The sequence below is a fragment of the Corapipo altera genome, unplaced genomic scaffold, assembly GCF_003945725.1.
Source record: "Corapipo altera isolate COAL_440 unplaced genomic scaffold, ASM394572v1 2c, whole genome shotgun sequence".
Lineage (NCBI taxonomy): Eukaryota > Metazoa > Chordata > Aves > Passeriformes > Pipridae > Corapipo > Corapipo altera.
The window spans coordinates 4,970,343-4,998,313 of NW_020884923.1; the positions used below are offsets into that span (position 1 = coordinate 4,970,343).

At 37.1% G+C, this 27,971-nt stretch overlaps 1 protein-coding gene across 5 annotated transcripts in view; it reads right to left on the reverse strand.

Annotated features, from left to right (window-relative positions):
• Positions 1-27,971, reverse strand: part of PLD5 (phospholipase D family member 5) — a 171,920-nt gene that overhangs the window by 71,725 nt on the left and 72,224 nt on the right. The gene's annotated exons all lie outside the window — the stretch shown is intronic.

Here is a 27,971-nt window from a genome sequence, read left to right on the forward strand (position 1 = left end):
TATACAGTATATATGTATATGTATGTATACTGTATATGTATATATACAGACCAAACAGATGAAGACCTAGTATGTCAGAACACATAAATGCTTTACAGAATAATCATAGAAGTAATTCTAAATATCTCATTGTTTATGATTGGGATAGAATTTTTTTGACACCGGTTAAGGAAAAATATATTATGAAGCTGAGTAGCTAAGCCATCAAACCAGAAACAAGGATGCCTACATTTAATAAAGGCAAGTATAAAAATATAACAAAGTTAAAATCTTTACAACAGAGGTCCTGTGCTACTCCTAACTTCAAATTTGTATATGAATTCAGTCCATGAAGGAAAAAGTTCCCAACTTAATACCTGACATTAACAACAGATTAACCATGGACTTAATCAAGGCTGCTTGGTCCAGAAAACCATTACGCTATTCCAAAGAAAACCCTATGCTTTATAGTCTCAGCTTTCCCATCTTCATCTATGAGAATTAGTGCCTTATTCCTTGAGGAAAAAATTATTTGCTAGAGGAAAAGGCTGCAATAGTGACACCTACATCTGCATTCCCAAGAGACAGAATGAAGTTTCATTTTAGGAAACACTCAGAGGTCTTATTTAATTGTTTAATTTCAGGTGAAATCTTGCAAGAACTGATGAGCATCTGATCATCAGTATCTAAATCCAGCCTGTGTCAGCAGCTCTTGAAGCCCCTCTGCTGTCTAATCAGTAATCAGAACTGATACATACCACAACTTTCACACTATACCTAAAAATTCAGCACTGAGATAAATAAATTTACTAAACATTGTAATGCAAAAATGTGCCTGAATTGTTTGATAAGGCCACTAGAGATGTCAAAAAAAGCACTGTTTGAACCACATTGGCACATCCATCATCTGATTCTCCCCACATTCTGACGTAAATTGACATTTCGAATTCGGAGTCAATAGAAAAGGCATCACATACCAAATTTCTAGATTCTTGCAATTCTTTGCTTGATGTCAAAGCTCTGATCTGCACCCTTTTTTAATGGAATAATTCCTATATTTTGATCAGAATAAAATTTCTTTGGGTTCAAGTAAATCTTATTTCACTGAACAATCACTTGATTCAAATACTCAAAGAGTTTTTCTCAAGTGAGACACTGAGGCATTTTTATATCAAAGAAAGCAAAAGTATCTCTAGACATCATTCAATTCAGAGCACACTGTAGCTGAATTTCCCATACAAGAAGGAACAATACAGAGGTTAAATGTTGCAATGTTCTGCTCCTGGCTTTCTTTATGTAAAACATACATAAGCCTTGGGGAAATGTGTGAAATATATTTAACGGACAAAGACTAAGAACAGAAACTGCCATCTGTTCTTCATATATATTTCTGTAAGATGCTCCCATTGGGCTATTGTTAGGGCATGAAAAATCATGATAAGAAGCTCTAAAATTTATCTGTGGTACACCTCTGTCCTCATCATGTCTAAAACATACTACAAAATTTTTCAGCACCTTATCATGTGCCAAAATAACTTCCTTTTAGACTGTGATTTCACAATAGTGTTTAAAAACAACAGAGGGAAAGCAGCTTGCATTTTGATCTCATTAAAAAAATATATCGAGAAAGAAGAATGTTGTATCAACATTTGCAGACGACTCAAATTTATTTGGAGTCACAACAGCACTGCAAGAGCTCATATCTGCTCTGTCAAACTTCAAGTACCATAACAAGATTCTCTACAACCATCACAACTTCATCCTTCAGTTGTCTTATTTCCCATCATTTCCCTAATTATTTTTTCCCAGATGTTTATTCATTCATTCCAGCTCATTGTGGAGCCCTTTGTGATAGGGAACAAAGACAATTTCTCTCATGGTTACCCTCCACCATGATGATGTTTTACATAACAAAATTTAAACTTTGCTGGTAAGTGCTCAAAATGTATCATATTGAATGAACAGTTCATTATCGTGAGATTTTCTTTCTTTCTGCTCTTGAGAAAAGAAATGCTAAGAAGCCAGAGTAGAATCAGCAGCATCTTTCTGTGGGGGTCACTGGGCTTTCTAAAGACAACAGGTCTACTCCTGAATTTTATTCTTGGGTATTTTCCACATCAGAAAAGCTTGCTCCAGCCATGTGCAGAAAACATAGTACTGTTAATAAATCTTCAAGACACAGTTCTGTGCATTCTGTCCTGTTCCTCCACCACATCTGATTTTGTCCAGGTACACTGAAAGCTCTTAATTAGTGGCACTTCTTGCTAGCCAAGCAGTAGTGACAAACACAGTAGGATTCATCTTTGGTAAATTCCTAGGAATTCCTGCATTAAGTAGTATTAAGTTTTTCAGAAGGAGTTTATTTGTATATGGTTTTGTTTGTTGTTGTTTTTTTTTTGTTTGTTTGTTTGTTTGTTTTGTTGGTTGGTTAGTTGGTTTAGTTTTTTAAGGGAGTTTACACATATTTTGGCAGCTTCCTAATAAGAAGAGACACAGCAGTGACAACTAAGACTTGTAATTACTGTCTCTAATGACAGCTCTTTGAAAGTTTGTTGCAACTTACCTTTAGCTGCAGTAAATAGGAAACGAAATATATCGCTTTAAAAATCTAAGTCATGAACAGTGTAAGTAGAAGTTCCAAACTAAAATGGAAAAGGTTTCCTGGGTGATCAAGTCTCTCTCCTTGCTACTTCAGACAATATTTCATATGCTTTTATTCTTACATTATCCAGATAAGGAAAAGATAGTAGGACAAGGAAGGGATTTTACCACTACTTGTCATACAGGAATATTTTTTATCCTGCTGGTTTCATAGGCAGAAACCTGCTTCTTTTGATATCCTTTTAGCTGCTCTATCCTTTATCCTCAATAACCCAGATCCCACCCTATAATTTCTCTCTCCTGTTGTATTTTCATGGATTACAATAATTTCCCTTTTTAGCTTTCACCCTGCACAGTCAAGTGCCTTAAGTGTCTTTTTTATTATAGTGACTCTTCATTCCTAAAACCTTCTCCTAGGAGCTCAATCTTCTTGATTACTGATGGACAGTTACACATATTATTCCAGATTAAAACTTATCAAAGCCTTTCAAGCATTGATGGCATTAAATATTTGGCACTTCTAGTTTCATTTTACCTGATGTAAATAGCATTGCATCTATCTCTAAGCAATTCTGTCTCCTTTTGTTAGTTTCCCTAAGGAATTGTTTCCCTTAAATAGTATAAAGATGAAAAATTTAGTAAAATTGCAGTTTGACTAATGCCTGGGAGTGACAAAAATCACACTGGTACCAAAATGGTACTTATATCCCCATGAGAATCCAAAAGATACATTTAAGATTCATTATAGCCTCACAAATTTTAAAAAGTGTTTTTCCATTCTCAGTCTGAGGAAAGGGTATTTTTTGATCACTCAACTATTTTCTGCCTTCGGATCATGTATCTTCTTGTTCAAATTTAATTCTAATGATCTCTCTAGGGAAATATACCTTTAGGAGGTACAGTAACAGTCAGCTGTTACTTTTGTCACATATTTGTCAGAAAACTGACTAAACCAGACCTCTATCATTCCCTGCCTCTGTATGACTGCTGTAATTGGTGAAATTCAAAGAGTAAATCAAAGTAAAAAGATACAAAGACTAAAGAAACAGACCAATTAAAAGCCAGATGGCTGCTGAAACATGAAATGCACATAAGAAAAAAATCTTTTTAAAATGTTTTTCTATAACTCTAAGCAACACATTCCAACAAAACAGTCAACAGTTGAGGTAGTTTTATTTCTCTCAAGGTTGCTTCTGAGGATGTTTTATTATTATTTTCAACTCATTCAAGATCAGACTAACTGCAGAACTTTAGGAGTGATAAACTCCATGAAAAATGAAACATGAGAAATGTTGTTAAGCAGAGATGACAAAAAGAAGGTGAAAATACAGAAAGTCTGCAAAGAACAATTTTGAAGTGTTAACCCAGCTTCTGATAAGAAACTGCATGGTGGGACCTGCAGAAAGAAAGCTTGAAGAAATTCTACTGAAAGACTGCGGATTAACCCTTAGCAAGGAGACAAGTGATTGCCAGAATCACCTCTGTCATACTGAATCCTAGGGAAGGCAGACACCCCTTTGAGAAGTGGACATAAAAAGCTCACATGACTAGAAGGAAGAGCACCACTGAAGAAGGAAATAAGGAACTCCAACTGGTGTTCCAGCAAACAAAACAGCAGACAGTATTATCAAATAATTCAGGTTAGATGATACCCCTGGAGGTCATCTAGTCTAACCTGCTAAAACAGGTTCACTTAGATCAGGTTGCTCAGCACTTTGTCTGGTGAAGTTTTGAGTATCTCCAAGGATGGAGACTACACAATCATCTCTGGGTGCCTGGTTTGATATTTAACCACACTCACAATGGAGTGATACATTAATAAAGATTAGTGATGTTTTACACCTATTTTGAATGAACAACAACCTGAGAAATATAATAAGGCTTTTCATTTAATCCTATTCTATGAAAAGTTAAAGAGCCTAGGCCAACAGTAAAGTAAGATGCCCTGTTCCAATATCCATGCTCCTTCAGTTTTTCATTTTTAGCACCTATTCTTACTTTTCATCTGCAAATGAATGATTTTGTGCTTTGCAGTAGTAAGTAACATTTCTGTAACTCCAGACCATAAAATCACCTATGATATTACCCTATTCTTTTGCAGAATTCTCAGGTTCTTCCTAACAGTCACAATATTTCTCAAACTAGTTTTTGAGCACAGAATATGCTAGTTACAATACAAATGGCATTGACCTTGAGGATCAGTGATTCTCAAACAACATTGCTGTACACTCCCTGTTCATGATTTTACAGTACCCACTGCTGTCTTTCCTTTGTGTAATTTCTAATCCAACAAATGGTTTGCTCAGACTGATACAGAGCAACTGTCTGATCTACTGTCTTACATTGCTTTAGTCAATTACATTATCAGTGGAAATGGAAATACATTAGTCTGGTACAAGCTATCTTTTACAAAATCAAGGGAAATATTTATCACTCTTTCCAACATCTCTGTGTTAAAATATTGTATTATACTGAAGTAAGATTTACAGGCTGAGATCTTTCTTTTTTTAAGCAGAGGGTATGTCGGCTTAAAAACCCTACCTGGGAAAGCACAAAATTTCAAGTAACCTATTCCAAAGGGACCAGACTTTCATCACAACAGATGAAAAGAATTTTTTTCTGACTGAATCATCATTTCTAATGAGTAAATTATAATCAGTAAATTAAAGCAATACAGATGGGATGTGGAAAATTCACTTGCTACAGTGAACGAGATATATGAAAATGATTAGTTACATTATTATAGAAAAAACCAACTGTAAGACAAAAAAGGTACCTACATAAAACCAAAAGTAAAGTTTATTTCAAAGGAACTTCAATAGGAACACTAAGTAGTAAAGCAGAAATATTCCCTAATGTACTCCAGTTCAGTAGCTGTATTTATAAATTAATTTGGACATTTATAGCTAGAAATGCCTACATAAAGGAGAGAGAAACTCAAAATGTCCTATTACATTATACTAAGTGAATGGATATGAAGCCATCTTGTCTTGATCCAAAAAAGGAAACCCCCCCCACATTTACCGGTTACTCATTACACAAGCTATTCCTTTTCCCTTTGAAAAAACCCCTCAGTATTTCATTTTGCCATTTCCAGTATTTTCTGGACCTATAGTTTCTAAGTTAACATAACTAAAGGTAAGTTCATTGGGAACTGGCCTGCCGTACCCATATAGGCTAAACTACCACTCATTCTTTTCTTATTCTGTTTCTAATACTTACCATAAACTGTGTTCTACAGCATCTTCTGGTAAACAGTTTATCCAGGCTTACTCAAAGAATAAGGATTGACAAGTCTACATTGATGAAATTTTATTTTCCCACTGAAAAATAGAAACATCTGATGAAAACTCAACACTTTAAAATAGAAATTGCCTTGCCCCATGCCAATCTTCTCAGAAGCTCCACCCACTCTAGCATAATTCCTCTGGTGGATACTTTAGAGACATAATGAAAGCTTATTATAACTAACAATCTTACAAGTTCTTTAGGGTACAGATTGTGTCATCTCTTGTTTTTGTGCAACATCTAACATATTCTAGCAGACCTCCAGAAGTCCCTTCCAACCCTAACTACTCTGATTCTGTGATATTTTGGACAATGATATATTACAGACTATATTAGGATTATGTGAAGATAGATGCAAGGACAGATAAAACCAACAGGCTACCATTGGATTAATTTATCATTCCTAATCCTTACTGGTAGAAACATCTGGACCTTCGACAAATAACCTACAACTCAGAGTAGATTCCTATCACCTTCTTTCCCATCACACAGTCTTTCAAAACCACTTCCCTGGTCTACCACTACAGGAGGAGGAAGATGTTTTGAAAAGAGGATATTGATCTGAAGATTTCACATCTCCGTTTCAAAAACCAGAGAAACCTCAAGGATGAGGAGTGGAGGAGTTTGTTTCAGTGGACTGGTACTTCACTTATAACTGATTTTAAATGTTTTAATAATATTTCTCCCGAAGGAAGAATTCTGAGGAGGTTTTTTTTTTTTCAACCAAACTATGCATATCAACGGAGGTGCTATGGCATGAAAGATGTCTTCAAGTATGTCTCCATCCCTTGGTCCAACTGTTTCCCAATAAATAACACAAATGACTGATGAGCTGCACAGTAGCTTCAAAACAAAGCTCTTCCTATTGATGCTCCAAAGAGAGAAATGCAGACAAAGCTACAGCGAACAAGAGACTCTAAAAAGGTTCATAGTAATAGTGATGGGAGAAGGAAAAGCAGTAACAAAGTATCAGCTCTTTGCCTCCCCTATTTGTCTATTGGCAAGCAAAAACTTCTCACAAAATTGATAATTTCCTCTTGACCTCCCAGGTGCAAGTCAACTGTTTATGGAAACTGTTCACAAATTCCTCATGTGTGCTTCACCTGAGGAGGCAGATGGTGGACTGTAGTGAAGCAAAACAAATTAAAATCCAGACTCCCTAAAGTGAATAACAAAATTCCTAACACTTCAGTTGGAACAGAACTTAGCTCTAACTTATTCATTTTAAATAACCTCCAAAAAAGACTATACATAAGGGATTCTACCATAGTTCACTTTTTAAACCCATTAACTGTCTGTTTGATCTCATTAATACTGAACTGTAGTTAATTCTGGCCCAGTAATTTTATGTGCCTCAAGAGTTTATGCGTATAAAAAAAGAATAAATAATTAGCATGTAGAAGGATCACAAATGTTTAATTTGTAAGGAATGAAAATTGCAAGTGAATGCTTTTAACAACCTAGTTTAAATGGTTAATGATGATCAAAGGTATTGTACAAAAGAAGCCATTTGAAGTTGTTTAATATCTGATGTAAGGGGCAGTATCTACTGGAACTAGCCTCATCAGTGGGCACACACACACAAAATTTAATAAATTTAAATTTATTAAATAATTAAATATTAATTAAATAATTAAATTTAATAAATTTAAATTTAAATTATTTAATAAAACACGGTTGCTCATTCTATGGGTCTTATGAACTCTGCATTATTTCCTACCCACAGTTTTCACAGACAGCACAAAAAGCACCACACACACAGCTGGTGATGACCCTGATATGGTGATTAAGATACTTGTCTGAAAGGGAAGAAGCAAGGAAAACCTTAGAGCTCAGCTCTTCTGCTTTCCATCTACTGCTCCCTCTGTAAAGAGAGGCACCAACATCCTCATCTGGTAAGGCGTAAGCTCTGCTTGGTTCTGTCTGAGCATATCTCCCAGATCAGTAATTACCCAGAGGAACACTTTAATTGTGAAACCCAATTTTGCTGAAGGACAAGATGGGGAACTCTGCTAAAAAGATAGCAGTGTTAGAAATGCAGAATAGAAGAAACCTTGCCTGGTTGGGGTATATTTTTTATCGGAGTAATTTTTTAAGAGATTTTTTAAAAGAAGTAATTCTAATGGATTATGTTCTGAACTTCAGCTCTTAATTTCTGTAAAATTTGCATTTCAGTACACAAGGTGTGGTTTGGGATACCTGCATGAGTTTTCAAAGGAGGCCATTTCTAGCAAATGTTACAATAAGCCAAAGTGAGAGGACAGAACTATCACAAGCTACTTAGAGCTCTCAAAATAATTTTAAAAATAGCATGATGCTGCTATAACAACATCGGGTTTGCATGGCAAGGTTTTGGTAGGAGGGGGCTACCGGGGTGGCTTCTGTGAGAAGCTGCTAGAAGTTTCCCCTGCCAACGGCAGCCAGCCGCAAGACAGACCCACCACTGGCCAAGGCCAAGCCCCTCATCAATTGTGGTAGCACCTTGAGGATAACATAGTTAAGAAGGGGAAAAATTACTACTGTCAGAGAGAGGGGTGAGAATATGTGAGAGAAACAGCCCTGCAGACACCAAGGTCAGTGGAGAAGGAGGGGCAGGAGGTACTCCAGGCACTGGAGCTGAGATTCCCCTGCACTCCACAGTGAGGCAGGCTGTGGAAGTCCACAGGGAAGCAGAGATCCAGCTGCAGCCCACAGAGTACCTCACACCAAAGCAGGAAGATGTGCTCAAAGGAGGCTGTTGCCCTGTGGGAACTGGAGCAGGCTCCTGGCAGGACGTGTGAACCTGTGGAAAGAGGAGCCCACACCATCCTGGAGCAGGTTTTCTGGCAGGACTTGTGACCCCTGCAGGGAAACCACAGTGGAGCAGCCTGTTCCCAAAGGACTGCACTGTATGGGAGGGACTCACGCTGGAGCAGGGGAAAAGTGTGAGGAGTCCTCCCCCTGAGGAAGAACAAGTGCCAGAGATAATATGTGATGAACTGATCATAACCTATCCATACTGTTTTCTGACTCAATTCAATAATTTATTTGCATTACAATGCTTTCCTAAAAGATTTATTTTAATATGAAGTTACATCTCTCCGCCAATTAATCATTTTGCCCTCTCCTCCCCACCAAGTATGTTGCAACATGACTTCTTTTCCCAGTTTTCCTTAATCCTTCAGGTCTTGGCTGACAGACTTCCAAATACACATTAAGTCACTAATCCAACTTCAGAAATTTATGTTGGCATATCCTTACTGCTTTATTTGTTTACTCAGGTTTTGGAAAGTTCATTCTGGAACTCTATTCTGGACAAAAAGTGCTCCTGGATAACAAGACAATCCTTACTGTGACTTAGAGCACACAGAAGTAAACTATTTAAATTATGCTTATTTTATACTCTCTATATTCTTTGCCTTCTGTCCGGTTTCAAAGAATAACTAGATTAATAAAATCAGTGTTTTATTTGCCACTAGCTCAAGTACAATGAGAAAAATATAAAGAGGAAAAATACAAATTTTGCAACAATACTATTTATAACAGAACGGGTTTTTTACACCTTACGAACGTACACAATAAAATAGATATCAGTCTATAAACTGTGTGTCTGGAAAATAACTAAATGTTTGGGAAACTACTTTGATTCAAGAACAAACAGAAAGTAAATATGAAGATCAAAAGGGTTCACCAAGTGGTATGTCTGTTCAAGAAGATCAAAGAAAACAAAAGTACAAAATAATAAAATCTGATGGAGGTTACTGAAATAAAAAACAAGGCAAGCAGGACAGACCCAAAGCAAACACCACTACCACCTTTCCATCCCCCACAAATAAATCCCCACAACCTGTGAGCAATGCATAAGAAGACAGAGGTTCACTCTAAGTTGCCATGGTACATTCAAGTTTTCAAGTTTAGAACACACTTTTTAGGTACTTGGAAATGGATTTGGCTTATTCCTGTTGCTCTCTTCTCTGCAGCAAGTAAATCCATAATGATACTTCAAAACGGAACAGCACATCTGTGTTGCATCAAACATAAAACTTAAGAGTTTAATATAATACTACACAACCTCAGAATAAACAGAACAAAACAGTTTAGAGATAATTTAAAATTAATTTTTCTATGTAACGCATTACTAGTTTGCCAACATTAAAAGAAATATCAATAATTCCAACTGACTAGTTGGAATTATTAACTACTTGAAATTTAAGCTTTTCATTGTGCTACAAGAAACAACAAAATCATGAACGAGCCCACATTAATACAAGAAAACTACTGCAAGTTTTCAGCAAGATATTGATAAGCATTAGCAGAAGCTTTTTGCTTCTAATTAGTAGTCATACACAAAATAATGGCATTTGTAATGAAAACCACTGTTCCCAGTGTTGTCTTCAAATGTAAAGTTTCAGCAGCTTGAAAAGGCTTTCTATTGTTTCAAATTGGTTCCTTTTCACTAGAAATGGGACATGTTTTTTAAAAACACACTGAATGGCTAATGAAATGGGATAATCTGTATTATGGTTGCACTCCTTCAGTGCCATGCAAAAACACACATTTCCAAGTAGTCTTGAATTTATTAAAAATGCTCTGCACATAGAATAAATTATAGATTAAACTGAATGTTGTTCTTGATGAGATAAATGTTGTTACTAAAAATCTTCTTTTCACTATCATATTATAAAAAAAAGTAGCAGCTAAGTATTTAAAATTAAGTAAATTTGGTGGGAAAAAAGTAAATTTAACAGATTAACTCTTAAAACAATCAAAACACTTATGGGGCGGGGTAGGTGTCTTAGGCTACTCTGGAAGTAGTTTATGAGGTAGAATCTCTCTCCAAATGAGAGACACCAAGCAGAAACTCTTTGTTCCAGTATAACTCGCAGCAGCAATTTCAACTTTCAACTCAGTAGTTACTGCATTCATAGTAATTCTAGATTCAGATATTAGTAATACTCCAACGGAGAGACTCAAAGACAAGTAATAAGCACCAGAGGGTGCAGATGGAGACATGGTGCCCCAACTCCTTGTTGGTCTGAGCAGTGATCACAGAGAATTTGCCTGGCAACAGCCACACTCCCCTCTCGCCCATGGCACGCTGCAGAGGGGAAGTACTTTAGGAAAGAGATGACAATAGTCTTATAAAGAAGCAAAATGCCTGGCAGTAAAATTAAAAGGTACAAGATGGACAGGAACAACCACGATGGTTTCATTAGCAATGCGATAGAAAATTCAGTCACTCCATCTCTGTGTTCTGCTCTTGTTGATCACTATCATTTCTACTTATATCCAATACCAATATGGGTGCAACATCATACCAAGCCAGAGTGGGGTGAGCAGTGTTTGCCTTTAGAACTGTTAACTTGCAGCTGCTTAACCAACAGAAAAGAGCTTTCTGGGATTTTTAACTAATGATAATAATAATTAAAAAAACCTTCTAGAAATATGTTCCTTAGAAAATAAGCAAAGATCCTTTCTTTATCTTTTCCTCTTTCTGATATACAGATGGTTAATTTTCATTTAGCAGCAACTTATGCAATCAGGTATTCTGCACAATTTCAAGGCTGGCCACTGTGCATGCAATGTGACAACTTTCCAGCATGCATTTGCTTTCTAAAACATTGGCACTGAACAGTAGAACAATATTTAGACATGGATAGGAGAGCTCAAAGCTTTGCCACTACTTTTGACCTTGAAAAAAACCAAACATAGAAAATTTCCTGGGGACTGAGGAAGAATAACCAAAGGTTAGTTGTTTTTCCACTTTAACTCCAGTTATCTTGTACTCCTCACTTGTCACTAATGTCTAGGAAGAGCATCCCACATTACAGACATTACTAATCACAGCATAGATGGTGAGACACATTTGAAGTCCATTAAGATTGAATAATATGTCAAACAAATGTCCCTCTTCATTGCCACATCATTAGCAACAGTACGAGTTCAAAGAATTCGTATTACCTGAAACCTGGAAGAGGGGAAAAAAAGGTACATACCATCATCATGATGGATTGCTGGATCTAGAGAGCAAAGGAGAGGAAAAGAGAAGATGCAACAACAACAATAAAAGGATTGTTATGATGACAATTTATTTCCAATATGAAATAATTTACTACTATTTAAAAAGTAGCATTTAGGAAATGGGTGTTTACTCTTTGGTTTTTGTTACTGATTAAACACCACATCTCTATGCCTCCTGAAGAAATTAAAAACAAATCATTCATTGTTCGTGCATAAATCTTTGAATTTGATTCAAAGCTTTTATCATCTTCAGTAGATTTTTCAAATAAACTCATCTTGGTTATAACTACAAGCAAAAAAGTCAGAATTTGTGAGTTAAGGTCTAGACATGGCAGTAGTTCCAGTTTATTTCCAGATGAAAGATATCATAGAAACAACTAAAACCTAAGTTTTCTGTAAAGAATTTATAACTATGTCCTTCTTAGAATTGCCATACATGGGTTAGTATCATACTAGGTTAATACAGTCAGGGCAAGAGGAAAACTTACTGAAAGATTTTTTTATTGCAACACACAAATATTCCTCAAATATATCAGGGCAATAGTGAAGATAATACATATAACTTTAATACCATAACACATCTAACTAATTTTGAGTCAGCCCCACTGACAACCCCACTGCATATCTTGCAGTATAGTTTCTCAGACACAGCTTAAGGATAAATAAGTTTGGTACAGCAACAGATTAGCCAGTTGACAGGCCTTTGATTACCACAGGATTACAAAGAAAATTCAAATCTGTGGTTTCTGAGATCAAAAAAACACAACCTATTCTTTTGTAATTTGTGCACACCTTCGTGGTACATCTGTGCCAACACTGTTGAGCCTCTCAAACAGTGTTAAATGGCCCATATTTAACATTTTTTGGTTTCATTTCTCTGTGAGAGGGTACAATTTCTTCTGTCTACTTTCCATTTTGCTCCTATTAACGGGACTTCCATGTTGTGCACTGAACACTGCAGACAGTTCTGTGTGATCCAGGTTTTTCTCAGAGTAACTTGTGAGAATCTTCAAATATATTCATATGACCCTTTCCCAACTATTCAGACTAAAATTAGACAATACTGAAGTATATGTATTAATTCCACATCTATGTACTGTTGAGATCACAGTTTCTTAACAAGGCTGAATCAAGCAATGCTCATGAAACACTCAGTATTAATCATGAAACACTTCAGTAGTGCTATAAGAAAGTACACAGAAAAGACATAATTTTGGCTTATTATTTATACTTGTGTAAAACATTCTGAAGATGGTAGTGACAATCCTCAGAGAAACTAAGTTCTTGAATTGCAAAATGGCCCTTTCCAAATTGTACCTGTCCTTGTTATGCATCATCTGATGTAAAACAGAAAACTAAGACGAAATACAGTAACACAAACACAGCACATCAATACAGGTGACTGCACTTCAGAGAATGTATCATGCACATTATGCCTGAACTGCTCATACAGGGCAAAGGAGGACAAGCACAGGAGGAAATTATTGCACTGTTTCTATAGAAAGTACATTATTACACCGGGAAAAAGCAGCAATATAATCAACTCCTCCTTTTTTTCAGACCCTGGTTAAGGGAAGAAAATAACATCCTTCAAAACTGTCTTGAATATCAACTGTTGTGCAGCCATTATATTACTTCATCTGAGAGATGAAGGAAAAATAATTTAAAATTTTCTGATTAAAGGTCACAGCCTGTTCTACAGTCTGAAAAAAGCACTTACCATCCATTTATTTTGCCAAAGAAAACATCATTATTTTAATTAAATCTTCTTGCTTTGAAAGAAAAAACAAAACAATCTCTTCAGCTCAGTACTCTACTGACTGAGTTGAGGGCACCACTTTCTGTATTTCACTTGGCCACAGCTCTACAGAGCATTAATGGGCACAAGTAGTTAAAATATCTGCTGAAAGAAAGTTGACCCTTCTAATCCAGACTTTTCTACAGGGCTTCTAAGTACGGTATCTAGGCAGGTGATGATGGTGCCCTTTTAGAGCCTATGAAGCTGTCCTTTCTTTGTGCACTAACAGAGCAGAACATACCTCTTAGCCCATTATATTCTGTTAACAAAAAAAAAAAAAAGTACAGAAAACAAACACTGTGTCAAAGTCCTGAGGCAACTGGAGAACCAAAATACTAGTGATCTTACTGGTGGTATAAGCTTCTCTCCCATTGCTGAAAACTCAGCATTCCAGCTATATCAACTCCCCTAAATCCTTATTCAGCAGTGAAACATTTTGAAAAGCATTTCTTGGCATCTTGCCCTTGAGCAGAAGAAAATTTGCATTTTTACAGCATTTCTGACTGTCAGCACTAAAACATTCTAATGGGTTTTGCAGCTGTGGGGAGAATTGAGAGATGGTCAGCGGATTCCTATGGCAGACTGCTGGGAGACAAGTGCCTGAGGGTGCTGAGGCAGGAGAAACCAGCTGACCTGACCAGTCTTCACACTCCACAGAAAATTCAAACAACACCTTTCACTTCCAATGAGTGTACCAAAACAAAGGCCCTTCCTGATCCATGAGCTCTATGAGGCAGGGAACGTTAAAATCCTTATTTTTTTTTTGCTTGATCTTAACAAAATAAGCAGTTTCTTCTAAGAACCCATTAAAGAGCAAAAGTATAGCTGATTGCAACCTCAACTCCCATGCGCTGTACCTAGTGCATGGGTTTTAAGTCAGACATCACAGTAAATACTGCAAGCAAGAGCAAAATTAGAGAACCATCAGCTCCCAAGTTTCTACCTGGGGACGGGGACAGCAGTGTGGCTGACTTAAAGGTGCTTCCTCAAAGAACATTACCTTACAAGTAAGGGGCAGAGTGAGAGGTAGTAACATCAAGAACCAGTCAGCACATGCAGTGTCTCTAGAATAGAGCTTAAGGCTGAGGTGTCTGGCAGAAGAGGATTGCAATACCAGGAGCTGCTGTTCATCAGGTGAGTCATTCAGCATTTGGTTGCCCAGTTTCAAAGGGAGAATTAAGTTCAGGAATCCAAGTCCAAGTAAGGGGTTAAGGGCACTTTCCTCTGCTAAAAGTAGAATAGCACTCCTTCTCCACAGTGTCTCTTGATTAAACACTAACCCAACATATTTCCCCCCAAAAGACATCCCTTGGCCAACCCAAGAAGAGCCTCCCTTGCTGTTTCAGTACATCTGATTAAAGTCTACTAATTGCTCTCAAAAAAAAAGTAATTCTTCTCTTGAGTAGAACTGCTAATGTATTTTGATTTCAAGTGTAATAAAACTGGGATCACATAAGCATATTCACTAAATTACCGATCTTATGACACAGCCTTCTAGTACTTACACCAAAACTAATTAGCTGAATTCTTATCCTAACCAATACTTAAAACTGCAGATTCGCTTGATATTTGCAGCACTGTGGCCAACTCATTTATCCTCGAGACGCTGTCTCCAAATATAGACTCAAGATGGTTCATCTAGGCAGGAAACATGCATGTGTGTGGGAGGGAATCTGAAAACCTTCCAAGGAATGGAGTTTATGCCACTTCCTAAACCACTGGGGGATAGGGGAAGACCACAAAAAGGCCTGTCAGGAAAAGCCCAAGGGAAGAGCAATTCTTTTGTCAGAATCTCACCAAGTCAGACCCAAATGACCAGGTAAGGAAAGAGAGAAGGAAAACAAGTTATAGATGTCTGTCAAGGGGAAGGAAAATAAATTTTAAAAGCTGTAAAAATAAGAAAGCAATGAGGAAACATCTTTATTGCATGACAAAATTTAATCACCGTGTAAGCCAAAAGAAAACTAAATCCACACGAGCAGTTCACATGAACTACTTTAAGTCAGAGTTTGTAGATAACTTAATAACAATTTAACACACCACCATCCATTATTCAAAACATCCACTCTCACAATGAAAGTTCTTGAAATCTAGCTCACTTCTCAGATTTGAAGTTGAGAGTAATGGTATCCCCCACATTAGGGCCTGCCAGTATCCTGCCTGTGTGACACAGCCACAGTGCCTTTGTCATTTTCCTGCCATCGAGGTGTTACATCACTCACTGCTTGAAAAAATTATAATCTCACCTTTGTAAAGAGCAGATCACATTATCACATTGTAGACATCTAGATGCTACATTGAAGGGTAAAATACAAGAACACGAGGATCCTGAGGATCCAAGGTGAATTAAAATGAAGAAAGACAAGGTACATATTGCAAAGTTTCCACTAGAAAAAAAAAACAACAACTAAAAGTGTGACCCAATTCTGTTGAATTTCGAATAAGAAATTTATCTGCCATTGCTATTTATTATCTAGAATGCCATATATACTATTAACCAAGAGGCACTACATCATTTAGTTTTCTCTGTTCACTACTATACTGTAATTGAAGATCTCCAGGATATGCTTATCAAAAAACCACATAATTGTGCTTTCTGCATCTTTCAAAAGCTTATGCTTAACCTCTAGACATGAAAGGACAAGGACACCATCAGAACTTTCTCCTTAGTTTTGAGAAAAACACGGAAAATTTTGTTTTTATTTAATTGCTTTTTGCCTGTTGTATTTCTGCCCCCTCACCAGGAAGATGTAAAGGTTGGGCTAGTTTTTATTCCTGTTCGTCTAAATATCTCCATTGCAGTTTGATGCCACAGTTCTACTACATTCTCAATTTATACACATACACAAAAAAATCCTACTGAGTTTGTTTTCTTAACATCTTATTTGTTTATACATTCTTAATTCTGAGCTGATGTTTTTAAGATTCACTATCTATAAATGTTAGAAAAAGCCCTACAAATACAGTAGTACACAACAGTTTGCTTCATATCAAGTGCCTGTTTCTTGACAGTCACTCCAGGTAATATACCTAAATGGCAGCTGGAGAAGGTCTGCCCCCAGACCGTAGCAGGTAGTTTCCTTTCTAACAGAGATGAGGACGTAAGGCACACACAGCTCTGACAATGCTGCCCTCCTTAGGTGAAGCCATTTTTTGCCCCTGTCATGCATAGGGAAATCCAGATGCCGTTTTTGTTGTTAACGTTGCCTTTTTAAATTTAAATCTGCAGTTTTCCCACTTATGTTTTATGGCATGCATACTTCAGGGAATACCCTGAATATCCACCAGGTCAGGAATCAGGAGGTGAGACTTCCCAACACAACAGTAAGTACTCACTAGGTACCTGTTTGGCCACTGAAAAGAATCTCAGTCCTTTCTTTTGTTTGTACCATATTTTAAGTCTCGAGTAAATACCATTACCACGATTTTCAAATTATGTAAAATTCAACAGCTGAGCTATTCAGTTAGTCCTGTACAAAGCTGTGTAGCAGTCACACAAGCCCCGTGTCAGCTGTTATGTCTATTCAGCTCTTTTGAGCAGTAACCCATTCACTGTTCACCCATCTGTAAAACACACTAAAATACTCTAACATATCAACTTTAATGAGCCTCTCAAAAGAGCAACAAATACTGTATAAATAGTCACTTGCTGCCATATATATTAATTAGATAGCCAGATGTTTTTTATTTCTACATTCAGCTTGTGAACGTGAAAATTCATACAAAAGCATTTTCTAAGGCTTAGATACGGCAAATTATTACAGGGACAATTAGACCTTTTTTTTTTAAATGACAAAATATATGTTGTCTTTTTATTTCCTGCCACACAATCCTGATCTTCTTATATGAACACTTTATAACTGTAAAGAGTAACATTAATTGGGTCTGAATAATTATATATCAATACACAGTAAGTGGGAACATGATTACTACCCTCTTTTCTCTTGGCCCATGCATCTTTCTAAAAGGCCCTGATTATCTTGGTATGACTTTGGATGGATAAATGTGTTAGCTTATGGTTGTAGAAACCAGTCAAGAATGAAACTATCATTTTTCCTCACAAATAAACATGCTTTTATGGTGTTAACAATAATATAATGAGAATCTTCAAAGTAAGAGTTCTCTTACCCAGAATAGGAACAAAATTATATTCTATGATGTTGACATTTACACAATCCAACAATCCTATATAAAATTAAATTGCAACTTTTCATTTCATTTTGAAAATTTCATATCAATTCAAGAAATTTGATTTTGTTTCATTTTCTTTCATTTCTTTTTCTCCTTCCTGCCCAGCAAGAACTAAGAAAATGGCTTTGCAAAACAATAAGGGGAAATTCAAGGTAAAAACTTTAGTCAGCAACTATTTGAAATCACCACTGCAAATTCAGCAGATATAGTCAAGGTAGGAATGGTAATAAAAACCCACAGATGAAAAGAATGAAGTACTTAAAGTATCTATTCCCAAAGAGCATTGCCAGCACTCAAATTACAGAGGCAAAATTCTTTGGAAATGTTCCAAGATACCTTAGGAGCACTAAGGTAGGTTTAACTATTTTATGTTTGTTTTAGGTATCTCTTGGTATTCCTGTTTTGTTATTGTTTGTTTAACTTTGGGTTTGGTTTGTGGGATGTGCGGGTTTGTTTTGGTTGGTTTTTTTTTTTGAATGGTAATTAAGTTAGGTCCAGACAGAATTTTATCTGATTAAAATTGCATCTGTTAAAACTTGTTGCATCCAAGTTAAAACCTGGGGAGGTAGGAGGGGGAAATAAAGCTGATGGGTAAATTCTGGCCAAGATGAAGAAAGTGATGGGACCTCTTTCCCTAACAGGCATAAGTTATGTAGCTTGATAAAGAATGATATAGTCTGATGCAATTAGAGTAAAAAAAAAACACCCTCTCCAAAAACAAACAAACAAACAAACAAAAAACCCCAAATCACCTCCATAAAAACCTCACACCAATTCTGAACAGAATAAAAAAACCCTCACGTTTTCGGACCTTAGCCAGAAGCATTAACTGAGTTACTGGTAATTACCCTGTGGAATATATTTTAATAGCAAAATCTTGACTCTCAAAAAAACCCCTGAAAACATCAAAAATCCTAAAATATTAGAAGTACATTTCTATCTAGAAATTCTACCACGTGCATGTGGCCAGAGCAGTACCTTTGACACAGAATCACTTGGCTGCTTATCCTAAGTACTTGTGTGATTCTTGGAAGAACAACTTAGAGTACCTCACTGTTTTCTCCTCTCTAGTCAATCCTGAAGAACTCTTTTCACATGTAAACGAATGTGTCACTAGGAAAAAGAATAGTTTGTCTGATGTCATGCAGAGGTTACATCCCTACTGCTTCCCCATATCATTCCCCAAAGCTGGTGGAGTGATGGACTGGCTCCAGGCTGTGGAACCCTGTCTTTGCCCAAAGCTGAATGTGTTTAGGATATCTTTGAGGTGTCTCACATTCATCTATAAAACACACTAGATGGGTCAGCTCTTGGAGACTGTCACCATCCCAGTGGCAGTGGCTGCATGCTTGACAAGACACTTCTAGTAGTCCAGAACTTCAGCCTCCATTGCCCAAAAAATATCATCCCTTGTGTCCTCTAGTGCCTTTACTGAATGCTAAGTCGGTCTACTCTCCACCATTAACTCCAATGAACTGCAAAAAAGAGGACTGCCAAAGTGATTCAAGTGACCCAAAACTGAGTGAAAAAAAAGGACTAGCATTTTTGACAGCATTTGAACAAAAAGTAAACGGCAGCTGCCCTCCTCAAGCTAGTGATACATTCATTCTTTCTTTAAAGTTTTGTGATTAGTTATGAAGCTTACATGTATTCATATTTTGCTAAACTACTGGTAAAACTGCATTTTTTTCCAATAGTCAGTAGAAGCAGAGTTCTAAATATTTTTATTATTCAAGTCTAGCTGACTTCAGGAACTATTTCACAAATGACAACAATGAAAAACCCTTTTAAAGAAATATTTTGACAGATCAACAAAGATCAAATAACTATGTATCTGCCAAATTGACAAAAGATATTAAATATAATCTGTGGTTGTACATATGAGTATAACATATTTGTTCCAAGCAGATCTAGAAAAACAGTAAAGAGTCAAAGCCAACACTTCTAATGTGCCATTAAATATCCATCAGAAGTTTAGTCTGAGGCAAGATTAATCCTCCCCCTCATATGAGAAGGCATGCAAAGCCCTGATGGCTCTTAGAAGAGTTATTTCAACACTTGGGAAGAAATAGATTTAAACCTACCAAATTATGATGCTGTCAGTCATGAAAACTCCCTTTGAGCTGTATAATAATTTTGCAATAACCTTATTTGGAAAGGACTAGTCATTAAATAGAGAATACATGACAGATAAGACACAGCATCTGGCATGTGCCAAGTCTGGTATTTGCTCGTTATTTTTCTGTTTTCTGGTCAGGTTGTCAAGAAGTCAACTGATTATGGAAAAAAAGCCTAAAATAAAACATGAAAAAATAGTAACGGTAATCAAATGGTTCTCTAGTGCATTATTTCCTCTTGGTCAAGACAATTGGATGTGAGTAATTTGAAAAAAGGAAACAAACTCATACTTTCCTGATTAACAAAGGTCATTCACATTCAGCTGCCCAACACACAAGAGTACTTGTAGACAGTGATACTCTGACTAACTAGAAACTTGGACGTATGGAGACCATATGAGAGACCACAGAGAAGTGCCTCTGGCTTCAGCTAAATTTCACTCATATATTAATAAGAGGAAAATAAACCAGGAAGAAAATCTTCAGAATGACAAAGAAACCACCAAACATTTCACCAAAATATGTCTTCCTGTAACATGTACAAAAAGCATTTGGAAAAAACAGCTCTAACACATCCAGACCATCAGTTCTCCCTCATGCCTCCCAGCAGGGCATTAACACCAAGAACCCCTGCTGCCTGACTGCAACCTCAGAGCTACAATAGCAAAGTGAGCTGCATGTGGCTGAAATAGGTAGTCAGCTCAAGCTCACCCAGCAAACAGGACCAACAGCTCTGCATGACACTTTGGGCTTAAGCAGGTACCACAACTGCTTTCTCTTAACTGTGGCACTGCCCTGGTGCTTGGAAAGGCAAACTCAGCCACTTACTCAGCAGGTCACCAAAGGCAGCATCGAGCACTCTTGAGGAGCATCAAATCCGTGCCACCAGAGAGGACACTCACAGTACCATAGTAGGATTAGACACAGAACTCAATATATCTAATGTAATCTGACAGGATAATGAGTATCTTTTTCACATACCGCTCTGAGGGGGGAGAAGCAACTAAAAATAAATTGTGTCACTGGAACAGGTGCTTGGTAGGATCTGATGCAAAGTCAGCCCTGGTTGAAGGAACAAGTCACCCTGAAATGGAGCATGAATTCAGATAGATTCTACTAAAATTTTTAGCTATTTTAAATGGCTTCCCGACAAAGGAAAGGAAGAGCGATTTATCAGGGAGCTTTATTAAGTTGGATTGCTGTTCTCACCAGGCAGAATACAAACCTCCCCGAAATGTCACAAATCCGTCTTCAAGATCTTGAGAATGACCAGCAATTTTAGATTTAATAACCCTTTCTAGTATAGGCTTACAATCCGGTATAGAAAATTACCTCAGAAACCTTATGAATCCTGCTTGGATGAAGTCATTTCAGTTTTCTGAATATGTTAAGTTGAAAAGAGAAAAGAACACATTAAGTCGTTTAACAGGAGAAGGGAGAGAAGACATTAAAAAAAAAAAAAAAGAAAGATTTAATCATAGAGAAGCTCCAGCAAACTACACAGGAGAAAGATACTCTAATACATGAATTGCTCCTTTGTCCCACCTGCACTTCTTAGGAACCTTAAAATAATTGGAATTTGACTGCTAGCTTGGAACATTTTCTCTGATATGAGTTCATAAATTCTAAGTCTTAAAAGCAGAAACAAACACATACCTAAAAAGATAACTTTCAAGACCATGAAATATGTTAACCTCTGTATTACATCCTAAACAATACTTAGCATAACAGGAAAAGCTGCCTTAAGGAGACTCTAAAGCCCTCTGTCTTAAATGCCAGAGAAAATAATTAACTGAACAAAGAATGAGAGAAAAAGAACCATTTGTGCATTTGAACAAAATAAGTAGAAGCTCAGACCTATTCAGTACAGTGTAATTAATAATGAACTATCTACTGGGAGTAATGCAGACAGAACAAGATCTAAACATTTTTTAATTTCTGAAGATATTCTTTATAGCTGAAAGTAAAAGCAAAACACAAAAAATTATCCTTTCTTTATATCAGGGCAGAAACAGAGGAAAAAAATTGTACTCTGTACAGGTACTGAGGAACTCTTAATACATACCTTTTCCATTAAAATGAATTTTTAAAAAATTAAAAATTAAAGGTAGGATAGGTAGAATTTCCTCTTGTGCAAGTTTATTGAATTAGTGATTTCCCTCCATAGTTTGGGATGTTGAATGACTTTGCAGGAGGTACACCAGGTCTTTGCAGTGTCCAGACTAGAAACTTCAATTGAAACTGTATTCCTTCTTTTGATGCAAAAATAAAAATGACTGCAAACAGAGATAATCTAAAAAACTAAGTGGTTTTATAGCTCATTCTCTATGTCACCCCAAACCAAGGGGAAAACAGTCACCACAGAATTGTTAAGGCTGGAAAAGACCTTAAGATCAGAAAGTCACACCATTAACCCAGCGCCACCACGTTTACCACTCAACCAAGTCTCTCCACCACTCTCCTGGGCACCTTGTTTCAATGCCTGATAACCCTTTCAGTGAAGAAATTTTTCCTTATATCCCACCTGAACCTCCCCTGGCACAACAAGAGGCCATTTCCTCTAATTCTGTCCCTTGTTACCTGGGAGAAGAGACTGACCCCCACCTGGCTACAACCTTTTTCAGGTGCTTGTAGACAGTGATGAGGTTTCCCCTGAGCCTCCTTTTCTCCAGGCTAAACAACCCCAGCTCCCTCAGCTGCTCATAATAAGACTTGGGCTCCAGACCCTTCACCAGCTCCTGTGCCCTTCTCTGGACATGCTCCAGCACATCAGTGTCTTCTCATAGTGAGATATGGCATCACCAGTGCTGAGAGGGACTGCCCTGGTCTTGCTGGCCACACTATTGCTGGTACAAACTAGGATGCCACTGGCCTTCTTGGCCACCTGGGCACACTGCTGGCCCATGTTCAGCTGCTGTAGACCAGCACTCACAGGTTCTTTCCATCAGGTGGCTTTCCAGCCACTTTTCCGCAAGCCTGTAGTGCACCGCATGGGGTTGTTGTGACCCCACTGCAGGACCCAGCACTCAGTCTTGTTGAACCTCATACCATTGGCCTTGGCCCATCAATCCAGCCTATCCAGTTCCCTCTGCAGAATCTTCCTACCCTCCAGCAGATCAACACTCCTACCCAACTTGGTGCTGTCTGCAAGTTGAGTGAAGGTACACTCAATCCCCTTGTCCATCATGTTGACAGAAGGCATTTTGGCGCCAAGTGGAATAGTTGTTTTGTAAATAGAAATCTTCAGTTGCTCTTTAACAGGCTTGTTTTCAAAATCTGAGCATCTTGTTCTGTTTAGACATTTAACTATTATGCCTGTCATAGCTTGTTTATTAAATAGAAATCAGTCAATATAAACCTTGCTATGTTCAGAGCCCACGCAGCGCAGAGAAAATCTCCCCCACAATAAGCCTGGGGCAAAACACTTCCAAGGTAAATGAATGTAAGCATGTGCTGCAATGTGCTTATTTAACAGTGCTTCAAAACCCTACTCGGGGAAATAGCAGAAAGTAGTTGAAAGAATGATTTATAAAGTAACAAAAAAAAAATCAATTATGGGCTCCAGTTGTGGGGCCTCTTTCACAACTGACGAATAACCATCTAATGAAACTGACAGCAATGCATGCAACACATGGTAATTGTTCAATATAAACAATTATTGTATATAACTAGATTTAATCTCTGGAAGTCGACATTGCAGGGTATTGTTTTATTCTAAAGTTTAGCATTTCAAAAGGAAGATTCAGTGTCTCTTCAGGATTCCTAAATTATAGAGGATAAAAATCCTTATCCAAAACAATCCAAACAATATCTAAAGGAAACATAAACACTGCTCAGGCATCATTACCTACTTGTTATAGTGCAGAATTGGTCAAAGCCTCCCTACAACCACAAAATGAACTCAATAGGCTTTGCCTCTCCTGTCCTACAGAACAGCAAATTCCTCCAACATAAGTCCAAACACAAAAGAGCAAGAGCCTTTGTTATGTATTACTCTGAGAAATGATCAAAATATTGTCACTGGAACAAAATGCAAGACAGAATCTTCCTTGAAAACACACACACAGAGAAAACAAGAAAAATCCTTCCAATTATCATCAGAGAAAGGCAAATTGAAAAAAAATTATACTAAAACAACAGTTTTAGTGCACACTAAGCTTGGGAACTACAGAAGATAGCTACCACTGCTTCTTTTTCCACCTTTTTCTGTGGTCCCCCTCAAGAGACAGGGTCAAACCCACAGCCAGAGACAGGAGCTATGCCAGCTGCTACAACTGCTTCAATGGATATTGGAAAAGCTAGTGAGATAAGGATAATTAAGGGCATGTGCAAGCTCTACAGGAACCCTAGTATGACTATCTGCAGCAACCACCAGAAGAGGCTCAAGCTGAGCCTTGAAGAGCTCAAATTACTGCTAATAAATCAAAATGACCTTGGTTCAAAGAGTTTGAAAAAAAAGAGACTCTCTCTTAATAGTTGTAATTTCTTCTGTTTCCCAAATTGCCATTTCTAGAGTTTACAGGCCAATTCCAACAAAGCCAAGTCTTGACTGATGTTAGGCCAGAGGCTAGCCAAGATTTATTCACAATAGATCAGCCATTAAAATGTACTATTTTCAAATTACAATAATCTAATTTTATAGATTCAGTGTCTAATGGACCCACAGCAAGACAGGCAAAATTCCCAGACTGCTAAGCATATCCTCTTAACCAGTCTCCATCAGGGCTGCCTAACAACATTAATGTGGATGTCTTAAAAGAATTATTTCCATCACATATCAAGCCCAGACTGCAAAACCTCAACTTTTCTCAGTCATTACTACTTTTTTTATTTCTTAAATGTCAATCAGTTGACATTACTTTTAATAGGATGGGTCAAAAATAATGTTTTAAGTCCAGCATTCTGAAATAAAATTTTGTGGAACAAAGCCAAGAGTTTACAGCACACTCTGAAGTGAAAAGCTGCCTCTTAGCAGACGTGATCCTATCGTAAAAAAATAAAATAAAAAGTCTCATTTCAGTCAGCCAACCTCTCCACATACAATTCACAGCATGAAAGTTATATCAGACAGTGCAAGTAAGTACAAACAGCCTTATTTCATCTAAACCAGTGCAATTTTTCAGACAGTACAGTTCAAGCTTCAGAATTGAAATGAGAATCTGAATTTGTCTGCCTGATAAATTTTATATACCTTCCCCTGTCTCTTCATTTGAATTGCACTGTCCGTGTCAGTAGAAGAAACGGTAATTTTTACAGTGGTGCTTGGTAATTAATCTGATAACTACGTTTATTTGCTCAACTATTAGCCCTCCATTATTAGGAAAGGGTTGTAAATTCTTTTAATTTACCTATTTGTGTTTTCAGATTACAACATGCAAAGCAGGCTAAAAAAAAAAGTTTCTGTATCTACATGTCAAAAGATAAAAAAATCGATTTCAATAATTTCTTAGTTACATCTCAAATATTCAAGCTTCTGTTGTATATTTGACCCAATAGTATTGAATATCAAGTTCCTCTTCCTGCGCAACAAACAAAACGGGAAACAGCAGCCTCCAACAATCTGGCTCCACATTGTGGCAGTCACAAGTGACCTCTAAGGCAAGATGCTTTTCAGTTCTCAATCACAGACTGAGTTTTTCAGCAAACAGCCCAAAGACTACAATTCACAATCCATAATTTTACTTTCAAACACATTTCCATTTCTTAAAAAAGTGCTGTTTCTTAAGCACTCTTTTAGATGGGTAGCATCAATCCCTTCAGCAATCAGAGAAGACATGCAAAAAAGCCTGCTTTTCCACTCCCTGACTTGTCTTTGTTACAAAGACATCAATAAAGAGTAAGGTCATTTTGGAAATATATGCAGTATGTATTCCTCCTGTAATAAGAGTTTATGGAATGTTTTACAGAGGAGAAACCTCACGATGAATTACAACAAGTAGATCAGAAAGGCCGTATTAGTATTCATGAACAATACAATCACAATAACAAAAAAAAGATGTAAGCTTTACTGAAAAATGCCACATACAACATACCTCAATGATTCCTCCCTCAGGCTATAAAAAGCTCTAGACTCTAAAAATGTCTTCCTCTTACTTCTTCTTTCTCTCTCTTAAAAATTCTCACTATTTTTTAACACAAACTCCAAAAATTTCTAGCCAAAGAACTATTTCAGGTGTATTTTCCTTTAAAATAAAAAGACCAAATGAAATTTTCTGAAGACAAAAGTCTTTAACAAACTATCAGTGAAGTTCTTCTCAAATCCACAGCATCATTTCCTATCAATCTGCTTCACAAATTCAGTAATTTAAAACCAAAAAAGAATTCTAGGATCATATATGTAAACTTGTATTTGACAAACATTTCATCAATGACAACAAAAAAAGAGAACCATCTATTACCATTCTGCCTCAGCACATCCTGCAAATGTAAGCACCTCTTGCTGAATTTCAGTGAAAATACTCACACAGCAGAAATATAAGAATTCAATAACTCTTGTCTTACTTATTAAAAGTGCTTACCCCAAGTACTAAATATATGCCATTGGCAGCAACTGATTTGCAGCACTTCACTTAAGTCTGCAATGTATTTAACACATAAAGGACTCCAGTTTCATCATATAGAGAAGGATTTAATGTTAGCAGGTAGCAGCTGCCAGCACTTGGATACTGTTATTAGAAATGGTTTAGGCAGTTTATACACACAGCACTTATATGCCTTCTGGTTCAGGCATTAATAGCTAGATCATATACTTGAAACGCTCTGTAAAAGGCACCTTAAAATAGAGCTGGGGTCTGAGATCACTTTTATCCCTGTAAATGCAGAGCAGTTTAATTGACTCTTACGTTTAAGGTCTGAATATGCTGAATTTAGTCCCAGGCTTCTCTAACCCAGTCCAGGAGAGGACAAGACTGACACATGTGAACCAATAGAAAAACTTAGCAAAGGCAAATATACTTTGGAAAGGCAGTTTGCTATAACTCATACAAAGAGACAAAACCAGTTAATCTCACACATGGAAAAAAATAATATCCTGTTTTTCTATAGCACTGTACATCACTGCTACTCTGAATTTTCTTCCCTTTGAAGAATACAAAGTGAAGAAGGTGAAGTCCTTCCTTTGCTAGGCTTATGCAGCTGCCCAGAACAAAATGGGAGCCATTAATTGATACAACTAAGAGGAAAACACGGTGCAGTAGTTTCTGTGTGTGCTGAAGTCGTGTGCAGTACACTGAAGTCAACAAGCAGAAAGACTTTCCCCTCATCTGACCTAGTTCTGTCAAAGATTCACACATGGAGATGGTGGGTGTAGAGGTGACACATGAAGTATCTTTAAAAATTTTGGATGGCAAAATTTTGGAAGGCGCAGTGAAGAACACCTAAGACCTTGATGGGGAGAGGGAAGCTGGCTGAACACTAGAAGATTCAGAGAAGATATTAGAAGGCTGCCTAGACCTCTAGGCATACAAGGAAGTGAACAAAACCAAACCTAAAAACAATCCTGGAAAAAAGTGCTGGAAGGATGGTTAATTTCAGGACAAAGTTACCTGATGCTGCAAGTATATCCTATTTGAATAGAGCTACAGATTTAAAGAATCCTTTTTTTTTTTTTTTTTAAGCAGCATGTAAAAAAACCTGTAAAACCTTATGATTGCAAAAACATAATCAAATTTTCTGGATTCTGAATTAGTGTTGTCTGCAGTGTCATACATGCAGCATAGAAAGGCACTGTCCTGAAAGAGTTTTCACACAAAATCAACAAAGAATAGCAGAAATAAGGATCAAAGGCTCAAAGAAACATTACTCTTTTGTTAAATTATTCTAAAACACATATCTCAATTATCTTTTACTTGCTGTACACCCAACCAGTGGTAGTTGGGTAAATTCTGCACAAGGAGTGGAACAGGTTGCCCAGAAAGGCTGTGGAGTCCATCCCTGGAGCTACACAAAGCCTTACTGTGCACATTCCTGAGCAACTTGGTGTAGCCAACTCTGGTCTG